The following is a 14,960-nucleotide window of genomic DNA, read 5'->3' on the forward strand; positions in this document are numbered from 1 at the left end:
GTCTGCTCCGAGATAACACAGACACAGCATTCCCAGCCAAAACAGCCCAGATTCCTGGAACCGTCCCGATCTCCCTTGTTTTACCCTTTAAACTCCAGAAAGCAGGTACCAAAGACATTGCAACACTTTTTATCAAATAAGTTTTAACTGGACCATAATCAAACAAACAGCTTCCCACTCTAAGAAGTATCCTAGCAGGAATCTGTAAATATCACCTTTTGACGGCTCTTATTCCAGACATCTGTCTAGCTCAGCCGCTAAACTACAACAAAAACCAGGTGTTTTCTACAACTATAATCCTCAACCAGCCTTTATGGCTGCCAACAGAGTCATAGGCAATTAACTGTTCTAAGATGGCCACCACTGAAGATTGGTAGGGCGTGTCATCTTCTCTAACCACCAGATACAGGGGTGGAGTCTAACAGGGTGCTGGTCTGGGTCCTAGACGCCAACTTTTTTCCTTTTTCCAGGGAGGAATATATAATAAAATCTCTTTTCTGTCAAATTCTCTCCACACCAAAAATTTTAAAATGTACCTTATTGCCTGTCTCTTTCTTCAATGGCACTCTGAGGGATTCCTGTCACTTGTACATTCAACACATCCCAAAACCTTCAAACCTTCACTACTACTTTTCTTTTCACCACAATGCTACCAGCCTTTATGTTCCATTATATCAACTTTGCCCTTTTCCATCAGTCCTACTTAACTCAACAACCAACTGTCCACTTACATCTAGCCAACCTTCTGTCTGTGCATCTTTCCCTTCCCTGAACTGAACTATCACTAGCGTGCCAGTAGCTCCCTCCAGGAGGACATTCTTTCTCTTCCAAAACCGCAGCATAATTTGTCCGAGACCCTTACTGGAGCAGCTGCTCACCGTCCTAAGGGCTGACCTTAAAGCTCATCAATCACCAGTTACGGAGACTTATCAGAAGGCCCCCCAAATGATCTCCCTCTTCACCTAATTCCTGTAAAAATCCCAGAAACCCGTCCTTTTTTTGTTCCACTATTCTGGCGGCCTGTGTCTAATGCCTAAACACCCGTCCGATTCTCCCCTGTTCTATCGGCCCCTATGTCTGATGTGCAGACACCCGTCCTATTCCTCCTCTGGCGGCCCCTATGTCTGTTCTTCACCGTGGCCTTCAAACGTCCTCCCCCTCCCTTTCTGTTCTGGCTCAGCAAGCGCTTCACACAGCAACCAAGGCAATTTTTTTAATATCCCACAGAGGTGTATAATAACAATTCAGAGCCAATTCAGGACACCAGGTGGCTATATATACATTACCCTCCAATCCCGGCTACCTACAACCACACTATCACCACCCCTCGAGTCACAGGCAAGCAAAAGGTTAACATATGTAATATGAAACTTACCGTGATTGTGGGTTGATCAGTCCCGGTCAAGGAGTGGTGATCTGAGGCTGCAGGTGGTGCCAGAATGAGGGGGCATCCTGGTCCTGCTTCACGGGTATCTCAGCAGTGCCTCCAACTGTTAGGGGGGAGTTTATGATATCCTCTTTAGTGTGCGTTGGTCGTGTATTTCAAATCAATAAAGCATATTGTAAGGAATGACTCCTTACAAACTGCTGATTCAAGTCTTACCTGTGCTACTGCCCTGGGCAAATCAGCACTGCGCAAGTTTATTTGGTTTCACAAGTCTATATAGAAAAGCAGGAAAAAAAGTAGAAAAGGAGGAGCATACAAAGTATAACATATCGGGCTTCCCAGATCATGTAGTCTCTTGATTGTAGAGTTTTCCTGATGTCTCATGCTAGCGTCACCTTTAGGGCATACCTGAAATTCCTCAGCCTCAAAGTTTTAGGTGCAGGCCACGATGCCACGACCATTTTAAAATGTATTCTCTGTTACAGTATGTTTAGTAAAATAAGACAAGTAGAAATGACAGGATTTGATCTATCAGCTAGGTTTATCTTAACAATCTAAAAACAATCTTACAATCACATCTATATCTTTATATGATTGCATGACATGACTTGTATGGTTACCTGCAAAACATGGGGATCTGCTGCAATGATGTAGGTTGAAATGCACCTCCTTTTCATCAGAAGACCAGAGTATGGCTCTGTTTCTTCTCCATGATTTACACTGTAGCATTGATTCTTCTGACTGGCTGCTATTTTAAAGTACAAACTTAGCAATAAATTATTTTCAATTACACCACCAGCATACTGAGGCAGCAAGCATCCCGAGTTTTTCCTGCTGTCCTTTATTAAATTCTAATACAATTCTATACATATCATAACAATGACTCTCGACTATTAACAGTGGTGGAAACTATTAAATGATATTCTTATTTTAGGTTCAATGCAATTTACTCCCACCTTATCAGTGGTGTAGTTATTATGTTAAAGAGAAAGCAGTCACATTCAAACCCTGAAAAGAAGACACTGGTGGGACCGTTTTGCATTTGTACCATGAGGTTTCTTGATGGTAGATGACTATTACATGCCTCCAAGTCCCATCCTTGCGTGCCCTAAGTTAAATTTCTTATATCTTTGTATGGCTGCATTTCTGTAAGAAATAAGTTTATGAGATATGCAAATTATTCTCTGGTGCTCTGCAGAGCACCATCAGGCTCCACTGTGATATAATGCCAGCCGGGTTCTGAGAGCCGGTGATGTACGCGACTGGTACGGCCCTGGGGCGAGCATAAAGCCGGATGGTGCTCTACAGAGCACCACATGCTAATTTGCATATATTCTAAACGTATTTTTTACAGAAATGCGGCCATAAAAATATATAAGCTTATGACACACGGGGAAGGGACGGGGAGGTACGTAATAGTCATCTACCGTAAGGTAATCTGCTGGTAGATGTCCTTTAAGGCCTCATGTACATGACTGTGCACAGAGGCAGTGAGCTAGCCCCCAAACTGCGGTGAGATCCCTGTCCCAAAGCCATCTATTAGGTATCCTTACAGTTCATGGCCCATGCCCACTGTCCTGCGCATGTGCCAACTGAATGTGTTCCTATTCCTGCCCATATTGTGGCATGGCCAGTTTCTTTCAGTTTACATGAGCAGGGTGACTGGCACTCACCCTTCCCATGTCATCTGGGCCGGAAACAAAGGCACACACAGGTTGTTGTTTGGAGCCCTCATATATACACGATGGTGTGCATGAGGCCTTAATAACTGCTCTGGTTAGGTTTTCTTCTTACTAATCCCCAGAGCTATGATTAATCCTAATGCTGATGTTTTTACTCAACATATGACACCCTCAGATGTTAATCCCTTTACCTACTGTTCTGCACTCAAAGACCATTCATATCTTAGAATCCTAATTAAGAAATACTGGTGTCTCATTGGTGTTACTTATAAGTCCAACATCTGGAACATGTTTTACTCTAATACAACTTATTTCTTCATACCATCAGTGTTCTCACTGGTCTTGGTACTAGCTACGTATGGGGAATATTGTAGTTTAGTGTAAGATTTCTAATGAAACCGCATTTAGCTTTTCCAAGTTGCTTTTGCTATTTAATCCCAGATCAGCAGAATGCGTAATAAGGAAATAGGTTTTAACGGCTTAAGAATCTCATTTAATAAAGGCTAAGGATGCAGACTCGTGATGCGTTTAGTTTCGCACAACTGCACCTATTTATGTGTCTTGGGTATGTCTGGGTGTGAGTTCTGCTGAACTGCTGGAAGGGATGTGGTCCAAATGATGAATGCTAAATCTCTGAAAAGTTTAGTCTGGTATAATATCCTGTATATATCCAGTCCTGTTTATTAATAAGGGTGCTATGTTTTTTTAACCCATGAGGCTGTATTGACATGTATTTTACCAAATGGGAATGCATTAATTAATGTTCACTGACGGGTTCTACATAGATGATATCGTCAGTAATCTCTAATAGGTCACTTGTGAATAATTCCATAAGATATGAAATCTAGTAGAAAGTACTTGACCCCCTATTTCAACTCCAAATTGGATTGTCGACAAAAAAATTTTACTTGATACTTTGGAGTTCCAACAGAGTCAAACAAATCTGGTCTGCAAATCAAAATTAAAATCAAGCCAAATGTATAGCAAAATTTGGAATATGGTCCCATTCTATTAGAAATATCTTTGCTCTTATATACACACATGAGTAACTGAGGACCTCATTTCTGCAGATGTGGTCATCAGACAATGCTGGACCCCATAATATTTTTTTTCTCCAAGGGTCAAGCATCAAGAAGAGGAATGCACACATTTGATTTTAGAACTGTAATGGATACCTAAAAACAACTGACTAATAAGATTATATAAAATAGTGCAAAGCTGAGCCTTATTTCTTATAAAATCAGTATGGTACATGGTAACCAACACTTAAGGTGGCCATAGTCTATGGACTGTCAAAATCTGGAAAAGTCGTCTGCCATGTTATAGGAGTTGGTCACTCTTATACATAAGTTACGTTTTTGCCTTTACTGCTTCAATAATATTCCTGGAACGTTCATTCAGCAAATCAGTATTCCTGGTTACTTTTGTGTTGTCTGCAGCATCCACCTGCTTCTTTGTTTATATATCTGAGCACTGATGACTAGGAGGAACTGTAGCAGAGTTATGACCTATCACGCTTCCTCCCATCTTCCTTTGGCCCCTTTCAATGTATGATTTCTCCAGTATATATATATATATATATATATATATATATATATATATATATACGTTTTTCCTCCATATATGCATATATGTCACTGTATCCATACTGTATGGTGGTCTGGCAAATAATGGCTGACTGATGGATGGATGAATGATTGACTGTTGGGTGGCTAACAGAATGCACCTCCCACTGGTTCTGGTCTCCCTGGATACTGCACGTGTATATAGCAGCATAGGGTGCAAAACCATATGCACCATGTATGCAACACATGTTCAAAAAATTCCCATAGACTTCTGTGGGGCATATAGAACAGCAACACTGGAGGAAACAGGACATGCACTATATTTTTTATACATCTTGCTTATGGTATGGTGCATTGGACCATGTACGACCATGTAAATGGATGTCCGTATTGCCCATTGAAATTAATGTGGCCATATGCTACCCATATGAAAACGGCACAGTGCAGGTAGCATTTTTGTACGCTTGTGTGAAAGAGGCCTTAGTCTGTAAGTGAGGATGGACTGTGAAAGAAAGAGACACAGTGGATGACGCCATGAGAACGGGCTGAAGTAGTGAGAGAGGAAGTTTTGTGTATATGCAGAGAGCAGCATGGTGAGATCAGAGAAAGACTGAAGCTTTCAAAGGAGGCAAATACACAGGTATACACATATACATAAAGGGACATGTCTGATGGAAGAGTTTTATTGGAAAGTGGATAACCCCTTTGAACCTTTTTACTGTATTCACGTTGCCATTGAATAAAAAAAAAATCTATAAAAGAAAATTCCCCCAAAATTCTTCTATAATCAGTCACCAGATTGACTATGAGAACTGTCAATCGGTGGAATAGCCTGCCTCAGGCACTGGTCACAGCAGGGACAGCGGAGAGCTTCAAGAAGGGTCTAGATGCCTTTTTACAGCTAAATAACATTGATGGTTATGTTTTATAGAATTGTTTCCCCTAAATCCATTCCTCATCCAATCCCTTCCCTTCCTTGGTTGAACTTGATGGACATGTGTTTTTTTTCAACTGTATAAACTAAATTATGTATGGCCTGTTAATATCACTGTGATGGAAAGTTTATACTATGATGGATTTCTGCAAAGAACATACAGGAAAACAGTCCTCCTGAAAAGTGTGAAGATGTATTCACCCAAGGGTGATTGCTGCTTCCCTGTGTTCTTTGTGGATTTCCTACACAAGTCTGTACCCTGGTTGGGACCCAGGGGCGTAACTTGAGGGGGTGCAGAGGTTGCGGTCGCACCAGGGCCCAAGAAGTTTAGGGGGCCCTTATGATGTCACTTTCCCATATGGGAAGACTATTACTATAAACCATACATTATAGTCGGGGGCCTGACTTTGCACTGGGCCCATCAGCTTCTAGTTACGCCACTGGGACGCTGATCCCTCTGCTCGCTGTGCTGCTTCACTATTTGTTTTTCTGGCTACTATGATGGATATGGTATTGAGGGGACAAGGGTTTCACATCACATACAACCTTCTGCTGTATATGAATATTATATTGAGCACATTTGCTGGGATCTATTTTTCTTCTATAATATAACTGGCAATATCAGTGCTTCCTGAAAGAAAATCTATTCTTCATCACAGCCAACAAGTGGATATGTGCACGGTGGTGTTATAGCCTGCAATGTCTGAGTAAATGGAATATTTGTATGTACTTAAGACGTTTCAGCTATCAATGATGAAAAAGGCAAAGCAGGCAGAGGTTTATCTCAATAGACAATGAACAACATGTGGCACTGTAAGATTGTTCTTTGATCCTCTTATGTAAAATGAAGAAGGGTCTAATATGTTGGGGTTGGAAAGCAAAGCCTTGTATTGTGTCCATGGCAACCTAAACCAGGCCTAGCTAAGCAACTCGAGGCCTCTGGCGGTAGTCATGGCAATAGGAGAACGTGTCCTGCTTCTTGGTGAGGGTAGCGGGGGTAGGAATCCTGTATTCTCTGACTTGGTGTCATGTTTTTCAAGTTGTGCTGTAAGTTTAACATTAACTCTTTGGTGCTTGGGAATGTCTGAGCTCTGTGCCATTCCTTCTCTAGTTCTACAAATATCAAACAGCTGACAAAATGTCTTTTTAGAAGACAACTAATAATCTTCTTGAAGACTTAAAATAAATCGACTACCTGATTTTACCTCTACAAAGTATCACCAGGCTTAACCATGGCATACCTTTGTTATCAATAATTGTTGGCTAGTCCTTTTTAAAAGGACTTTTATCTGAATCAGATTAGGTTGAAGGGCTCCGGGAGCCTTACTAGAGCCCCTCCGGCATGAAGAACTTCCTTCAGCACTTCAAACACACCCACTGCCCCCTCCCCCTGCATTTCTGTCCATGACATCAACCGACTCTTGATGCAGATGGAAGGAGGAGGATGGGAAGAGGAGGCAGTGAGCAGGTTAGAAGTGCTGCGGTAACGCTCCCGTAGCCCTTCAACTTAATTTACTTACAGATCCTGAAGATAAGATTCATAAAATGTATTTTCATTTCTGCATAGATCTTTCCATTCAAAATACCCTCTACCCCACACACCCTAATACTATATGCACTTCACAATACTGGCAAGACAGTCTATGGCGTGCGTCAGGACTTCCCATTGAACTCCTTTATACACAGTAGTAAGAATGAGTTTTCAATTTGCAGGGTTGTCGACTTCCAGCAAATAATTGATAATTTAAATACTCCCCATTGTCATTATACTGATTGGCGACCTGCGATTTCATCACGGGGAATAGGGGGGTTTCGCTGACTGTCATTTTAAGATAATGGTGCCCAGGTAAAGCACTTTTGGCTTCAACCATGGCACCTAACAGGTCAACTGCCATAATCGGTGCCAGCATCGACCACAGTGGTTACTGGCAGGTATCACATATGGAGGGGGCTCAGGCCGTGAACCCTCTCCATACAGCCCTTACTGTTGTATGACTTATATACACTCACCGGCCACTTTATTAGGTACACCATGCTAGTAACGGGTTGGACCCCCTTTTGCCTTCAGAACTGCCTCAATTCTTCGTGGCATAGATTCAACAAGGTGCTGGAAGCATTCCTCAGAGATTTTGGTCCATATTGACATGATGGCATCACACAGTTGCCGCAGATTTGTCGGCTGCACATCCATGATGCGAATCTCCCGTTCCACCACATCCCAAAGATGCTCTATTGGATTGAGATCTGGTGACTGTGGAGGCCATTTGAGTACAGTGAACTCATTGTCATGTTCAAGAAACCAGTCTGAGATGATTCCAGCTTTATGACATGGCCCATTATCCTGCTGAAAGTAGCCAGCAGATGTTGGGTACATTGTGGTCATAAAGGGATGGACATGGTCAGCAACAATACTCAGGTAGGCTGTGGCGTTGCAACGATGCTCAATTGGTACCGAAGGGCCCAAAGAGTGCCAAGAAAATATTCCCCACACCATGACACCACCACCAGCCTGAACCGTTGATGCAAGGCAGGATCGATCCATGCTTTCATGTTGTTGACGCCAAATTCTGACCCTACCATCCAAATGTCGCAGCAGAAATGGAGATTCATCACACCAGGCAATGTTTTTCCAATCTTCTACTGTCCAATTTCAATGCGCTCGTGCAAATTGTAGCCTCAGTTTCCTGTTCTTAGCTGAAAGGAGTGGCACCCGGTGTGGTCTTCTGCTGCTGTAGCCCATCTGCCTCAAAGTTTGACGTACTGTGCGTTCAGAGATGCTCTTCTGCCTACCTTGGTTGTAACGGGTGGCGATTTGAGTCACTGTTGCCTTTCTATCAGCTCGAACCAGTCTGCCCATTCTCCTCTGACCTCTGGCATCAACAAGGCATTTCCGCCCACAGAACTGCCGCTCACTGGATTTTTTTTTCTTTTTCAGGCCATTCTCTGTAAACCCTAGAGATGGTTGTGCATGAAAATTGTGCAGCCCTTCTGGCACCAACAACCATGCCACTTTCAAAGGCACTCAAATCACCTTTCTTCCCCATACTGATGCTCGGTTTGAACTGCAGGAGATTGTCTTGACCATGTCTACATGCCTAAATGCACTGAGTTGCCGCCATGTGATTGGCTGATTAGAAATTAAGTGTTAACGAACAGTTGGACAGGTGTACCTAATAAAGTGGCCGGTGAGTGTAGTTTAACAGCAGTAGCGAAGTGGCAGTGTCGGCTCCAGGTTTCAGTAGGCACCTGAGTGACAGAACCTCAATGGGCCCCTTGGCATTAAAAATTCAGAAACTAAAACAGACTACAGTTCCCTAAAGTATTCTCTAGTTTATCATATCAAACATCACCCTCATGTGTATTTTATAAAAAATCCCCCCTCACCCCCTATGGATTCATTAGATACAGTCCCCCTCACTCCCCCCATTGATTCCTTATGTACAGCCTTATGTGGGCCCTGGCACTTGCCATGGTATGCCTAGTGCTGGTACCGGCCCTGGGAAGGGGTTAAAGTAGGTGTCACGAGAACCTTTTTTTCAACAGGTTTTAATGTTAATCATATATTTTAGGAATATTAAATTATTATTTTTTAAAAATAGTTTCCATGTCATTATCTTTATTTTACTTTATAGTATTACTCTATCCTTCAATTATAGCTGCGGAGCTGCAGGGAGTGCTGGCGGGAAAGGATATACGTTTATTATTTTGAGCATGCTGGGCATTTTATTATAAAGTGACAAATGCTGCACACTTGATTATAAAGGGGACCACGCTGGACATTTTATCATAAAGAGAGCCATGCTGGACATTTTGTTGTAAGGGGGGCCATGCTGGATATTGTTATAAATGGGGCCATGCTAGACATTTTGTTATAAAGGAAGCCATGCTAGACATTTTGTTATAAAGGAGGCCATGCTGGACATTTTGTTATAAATGGGGCTATGCTGGGCATTTTCTTATAAAGGGGGCCATGCTGGACATTTTAATATAAAGAGGGAAGTCACAATTTCTGGCATACATTCCCCCAGTCTATTAAAGAAATTATATTGCCTGCAAATGCCTCCAATGTATTTTGGATATGTCGACAAATATGTCGACATATGCTTGGAAAAAAACATAACTGGTCAATAACCCCCTACATTTTACTATTTTTTTTTTTTAATTTAAGAGAAGACGTAGACTGCCCTTCTAGGTCTTATGTTTCATTTATTTACCTACAGCAGCAAGGAGACAGACACCAGCCAGATGTCTCTCAGGGAGATTAAGGAATCTACTGACCACCACTTGGAGCTCCAATGGTTATATTTGGGGTGGTCCAGTCTGCTGCAGCAGTATCTTATATGACATTATAGAGAATTACAATGAGAGCAGTGCTAATCCCACATCATGTTATTAGACTTCCTAAAAGTCATGCTTGATGGTAAGGAGGCTGCCTTACAAGGTAACATACAAGAGGCAATGTTTTTCTTATACAAATATGTTTTCCAGGATGGGATATTTCCCAGAATCCCATACTGGAGCATCAATGGCTGTAGGTCTTAACTGGCAAAGTCTCCATTGGAGAACTCTTACTTCCTGAATAGTATTCCTGATGTGAACAAATCTTCCTAGGTGAGATAGAAAACTTCCTACTTGCTGCTGCATTATGCCTATGGATATCTATCCTTCACTCTCACTCAACATCTTTCGCTCCTCCACAGGCTTCCAAGATGGAATTTAACATTGATTTCACAGTAAATATCACCTTAGAGAAAGGGTAAGAGGAAATGAGCCCAAATAGTGGAGATGAAAAAACAGTTTTTCTCTACTACATAGATATGGGATTCATTACAAAGTTTCTTCTCCCCTGTTGTCTTTATTCTCCCCTGTTATCAGTCATTTCAGATTCTATATTTTTATATGTCAGTCCAGAAATCCCCTTGCTCCCATACTATAATAAAGATTTCCATATGTGACTGATATTATCATCTCATTTTATAATCAGAGCTTTTATAAACTGCTGACTTTAGGTCTATTGGCCCTTTAAACTTTTGAGCAGTCATCTCAGTGTTGACAGCATTGAATAGGGATAGAGACTAATGCAGTGTAAGCACCATGGATCACAAACCATTTAAAGAGCTGTGTCCCGGCGTCAGCCGTGCCTGCTTCCCCATGCCTGGCAGAACTGGGCTACATGACACATATCCCGGGTGGTCTGACTGTGTGGGAGCACATAATGTCTGCGAAGCACAGAAGTATGCGTTGAGGAGCTGATGTTTAAATTTTCTCAATCTCACATCTGGCAGGAGATGGCTCCGTGCAGCGAGGTGCAGAAAGAGGATTAGTACCTTATAGAAATCAGCTTGTTGGATTTGTACATTGTTCCAAATCGCATCCTAAACAGTTTTCTTTCTCTCTGTTTTTACCACAGTGATGGCAGTAGTTTTCAGTTACAAGGAAAGCTGGGAAATGACAAGAGGGAGTCTTCTTTTTCTAGTTCCTTGTGCATGGTTTCCTTTGCTATCTAAAGCAGTTGGACCCCCAAAACATAAAATTATTTTTATTGCTAATTCATAGCTGTAATTTGGCTATTTTTCTGAATTGTAATTGTACCCACAGTGCCGGTCCCCAGTAGCCAGTAGTCACAGTGATGACTCCAGTATCACAGTGATGCCCCAAAGTAGACAATAGTCACAGGGATGCCCTCAGTAGCCAGTAGTCACAGGGATGCCCCCAGTAGCCAGTAGTCACAGTGATGCCCAGAGTAGACAGCAGTCACAGTGATGCCCCCAGTAGCCGGCAGTCACAGTGATCCCCCAGTAGCCAGCAGTCACAGTTATGCCCTATGGTAACCAGGAGTCACAGAAATATCCCCAGTAGCCAGTAGTGATAGAAGTTCTCACATTAGGCAACAGTCACAGTGATGCCCCACAGTAGCCATTAGTTACCAGAATGTTGCCAGAAGTCACAATGATGCCCCACAGTAGCCACTGGTTACTGAAATGCCCCCAATAGCTGGTAGTAACTGGAATTCCCCCAGTAGCCAGCAGTCATAGTGATGCTCACTGTAGCATATGGAAAAAGAAAGATACACACGTACCTTGACCCTGAAAGCTCCTGCGTTCCACTTCCACACGTGGGAGCTGGCACTCTACTCTGCGTTGTCTCGGTTTTTAAGACATAACACATATTTTTTATATTCTACACAGAGGGGTGGTGACCAACAGGTTGAAGACTACTGATCTAGATGGTAGCATATAGATTACTCACAAAGGAAATCAGGATGTCTCCTAAAGGAATGGTCTTGTAGTACCACCATTACTAGTAATTTAGTGCCCAGGTTTTATCACTGTATAGTAAAAATCCCTTAATTTAGTATTGGGAAGTAAGAGTTTTTCCTTACGGAGACTGCCAATTAAGTAGTCACCTTGTAGTCGTGTGGAGACTTATAGCCATGGACGCTCCACAAGGGGATTTAGTATCCAAATAATACAGCCACACATCACGCATATACTATGCATACATAATATTATTATGCAAAGCTTAAAGGTAGAATCCCCTCATATAAATAGAGATAGCACTGTATAGGACATCTTATGAGCTTTTCCAGGTTTTCCTGAGAGATATGTCACCATAGAGAAAATTCAGTTTTTTTATGGAGTTGAGCTTCCTGTTGCACCAAGGGGTATTCCTGTTGCACCAAGGGGCATTGCTGATTCACCTTGTTTAATTTTTCTATAGCATCAAGGTGGAGAACCTGTCTAATCGTAACTTATTTCTTATCCTATATGGTCCTCCTGACATTTCTTGAGCTTCACATGTTATGATCAATAATTATGTAGAGTAGCACAGTACACATCTTCTTAATGATCACCATTGAAAGGAACAAAGGGACATTTAGAAGCCTGCACAACCAGCCTTGTCCGTGATAGGGGACCTAGGGTACCTAGCCCCAAACTGTGGTGGTATACAGCCAATTCTCCAAGACCGTTAAAATAGGTGGGATGCTTACCCTCATTCTCCTTGTGTACTTTATGCTGTCCTCTACAGGGTGATACAGGTTCAAGCTATAACAGACTCCCTGATAAAACTAACTTTAAAAAATAGACAAGACATATTCTGAATAAAAGAGTCATATTTTCTCCAGACTGCCAGTGAACCATGCCTCCTTCTGTAGACACAAAACTGTGGTAGAATTTCAATATAAAACCATTTTACAAAGTATAAAATATATATTTTTTTTATAAACTTTTACAATCTACAACTGCCAACAATGAAATGCTGTGAGACTACAGGAATCAGGTGAAATAGAGGTAAATATCTTAGTCCAATAATTTAATAATAATATTTTCTTCTGAGACTTGCTGTCTATTATACTGCACTAAGCTACCCATATTATTCGCGAGTATTGTGGAAACCAGAGGTGATATTATACCTGGGAAATGTAACAGTGATGCTCACTACTAATCAGTTTTCATGTTACATTTCCCAGGTATAATATCACCTCTTGTTTCCACAATACTCATGAATAATATGGGTAGCTTAGTGCAGTATAATAGACAGCAAGTCTCAGAAGAAAATATCATTATTAAATTAAAATTAAACTAAGATATTTACCTCTATTTCACCTGATTCCTGTAGTCTCACAGCATTTCAATGTTGGCAGTTGTAGATTGTAAAAGTTTATAAAAAAAAAAATTGTTATACTTTGTAAAATGGTTTTATATTGAAATTCTACCACAGTTTTGTGTCTACAACTCCCACATATATCTATGTGTATCCATGGTAACAGACTATGATTTCTGTACTTTGATCCTTCAGTCACTTTTCCTTTTATCTATCCCTTAGTTTTTGTTACCTACATTGAGATGGCTCATACGAGTAATGGAACAGATTGAAAGAATCATGACTAAAAAAATCTGTATTTTTATTTTTATACGAAGACACATAAGTCTCAATAGGAGTTACGTACATTAAATGGTAGGTTTTGATTTTTGTACTTTAGCAATAACTCGACACATATTCTCTTTAAAAGCAAACTTTGATTAGAAGCAGTGCAATGCGCTATCCATAGCTTGGTTGTGGTATTGCAGCTCAGTCACTGTATACAGTATGTTATGTCTTCACTATATGGGCAGGAGGCATGGAAAGTTGTCTATGAGTTACGACTAAGTATCATGTGATATTCATTGTCTTTGTTAGCTGGCTCTGAATGTATCATGTTGCCTTTAAACCCACCCGTGCCCAAGTCAGATTCTTATGCCAAGGTCTTATATGCCCATCACATCTGGTCCTCAACAGCTGTGCCCACCACCCTGCATAGTCTCATAGGAATCCTCCTTTCATGCCCGTCTGGCCTGACAGGTGTCCATCATACCAAGGCCGTGACATGGTGTGTCGGGGACTTTTTGGCAGCTACTTTACTCGAAGCTGAAGCTCATTCAAGCATCCAACAGGCCTCTAAATCCAGTTATATATAGATACAGATGCTAGCATTATCACAGTCTGGATCCTATTAGTGTTTAGAAGACAAGTTTCTCCTTCAGTTCCAGTAATGAACTAAAGGGACATTTCCAACATGTAACGTGAACCAGCAATATTAAGTGTGGAAAGAAATATTCAACGTCTGTTTTGGTAAAAAACACATTCTCCATCAAATTCCAAAACTTGTATTATGAAGACCACCCTAAATGTCCTGTATTACAGACAAATCAAGTGACATGTCATTAAATGAAAAATTCCTACCTGCTAATATCCCCTTTAAAATGCTGATGTGGATATAATTCCTAGTTCAGACAGTGTCTGAGAAATGTGCTGTCGTTTTCAATGCTAGAACTCTACCTCAGTTCAAATCGCCACTAAATACACTTAAGATTTGCATTTTCTCCTAATAGGCAGTCCCTTTAAATAAGAATAGATGATAGAACCGGGGAAGGGGCAAACACACAGGTCTCTTTGTAATTGTTGGATGGCGCTGTGTGGGAGAATCTGCAGCTAATTGGAAAACCTACAGCACTTCACTGAGGTCCCATCAATACTTACAGGGCTAAACTATAGTCATACAATAAAAAAGAGTACATACAATCTTATATACTTACTCACAAATGTTAGCTCACTGGAGGAGGGACAGAAGCTACATGCCACACTACAATTTTTATGCTTCTACCCCAATGGCCGAAAGCGTACACAGTATAATACCCATTTGGTTGCCATGAACAAAATATAATGCCTTTCTTAGTGGCCCCCACATAGTATAAAGCCCCCTTCCTGTGGCAGTCCATCCTTCATAATGCCCAAATTCGTATAACCCACCCACACTGTTAAGTGTGGCCTACCAACTATTTATGCCCCCTTCTTGAAACCTCCCCTTTTACCCCCTTTTGTTTAGCCACCTATGTATATTGGTCCTTTTA

This window comes from Engystomops pustulosus, chromosome 6 (assembly GCF_040894005.1).
Source record: "Engystomops pustulosus chromosome 6, aEngPut4.maternal, whole genome shotgun sequence".
NCBI classification, from domain to species: Eukaryota; Metazoa; Chordata; class Amphibia; order Anura; family Leptodactylidae; genus Engystomops; species Engystomops pustulosus.